Genomic DNA, 1,626 nt, shown 5'->3' on the forward strand with positions numbered 1-1,626 from the left:
AGAGAGAGGTTGCATGTTCTCAAAGGCATATATTGCAGATGGATAATTAAACAGGCAGACAGACGGACAGACAGATTGAAATATAGATAGATATGTAGACAGACAGATGGCAGACACACACACACACACACACACTGACTGACTGACTGACTGCCCTAGCGACTCCCACTCAGTACTACAAATAGACAGACAGACAGGCCGACAAAAACAACAGACAGACTAAGAGGGGTAACAGACAGACTGAAAGAGATAACAGACATAATGGAAGGGTTGAAGGCGAGGATAAAAACAAGACACAAAAACAAGACGGCGGCAACACCACAAAAAACAGTGAGATGTGTGTGTGTGTTTTGATAGATATAAACATATGCAAAACCTGCTTCTGACCTTTTGCCCCATGTAAAACAAACAGGACACACACACACACACACACACACACACACACACACACACACACACACACACCTGTACACGATCAATAACAATTGTGGAGAGAGAGAGAGAGAGAGAGAATCGACATCTGTCAACTGTTTGCTGCCGTTTGTTAGCGACTCAAGGGAGAGTTTGTCGGCCCTGAGCGTTTAATCCGTGTGTGTGTGTGTGTGTGTGTGTGTGTGTGTGTGTGTGTGTGTGTGTGTGTGTGTGTGTGCATTGTTCGGTAAATCTGTCAGACAGCCAATATTTACTAATGTCTTTTGTTTAATTTTCTCTTTCCTTTTCAATGAAGGGATCGATTTTTTTCACTTAAGGGATCTGTGTGTGTGTGTGTGTGTGTGTGTGTGTGTGTGTGTGTGTGTGTGTGTGAGTGTGTGTGTGTACTGATCCCTGAGTACCACCACCATCACCACCACCACCACCATCTCAACAACCCATACAGTCCGTCACTCAGCCACTCAGTCATTCGATCCAGCCAGTCAGTCAGTCAGTCCAGCAAATCACTCAGTCAATCAATCAATCCAGTAAATCAATCCTCTCAGTTAGTCAGTCAGTCAGTCGCTCTTTATCGCCAGCATCATCACCACAACAGCTGTCATCATCACCACCACCACCATTACACCACCCAATTCATCACTCCACACCACCACCATCCAATCACCACCCAGCCATCAGCCATCCCTTTCGCACCCTCACCCGTCACACCCATCACCTCGCCACACCCTTTTCTGCCACGCCCATCATTCATTCATTCTTCTTCTCGCCTCTTTATTGTCCCACTTCCCTATTGCCGCTGCTTCCCTCTCCTCCTGTTTCTCCTCTTCCTCCTCTCATCCATTCTTCTCCTTTCCTCTTTATTTTCCCCTTTTTCTTTTGGTGATATCTCTTCCTCCTCCTGTTTCTCCTTTTCCTCCTCTCATCCATTCTTCTCTTTATTTTCCCCTTTTTCTTTTGTTGCTATCTCTCCCTCCTCCTGTTTCTCCTTTTTCTCCTCTTATCCATTCTTCTCTCCTCTTTATTTTCCCCTTTTTCTATTGGTGATATCTCTTCCTCCTCCTGTTTCTCCTTTTCCTCCTCTCATCCATTCTTCTCCTCTTCTCTTTATTTTCCCCTTTTTATATTGGTGATATCTCTTCCTCCTCCTGTTTCTCCTTTTCCTCCTCTTATCCATTCTTCTCTTTATTTTCCCCT

The sequence above is a fragment of the Eriocheir sinensis genome, unplaced genomic scaffold (assembly GCF_024679095.1).
Source record: "Eriocheir sinensis breed Jianghai 21 unplaced genomic scaffold, ASM2467909v1 Scaffold192, whole genome shotgun sequence".
NCBI classification, from domain to species: Eukaryota; Metazoa; Arthropoda; class Malacostraca; order Decapoda; family Varunidae; genus Eriocheir; species Eriocheir sinensis.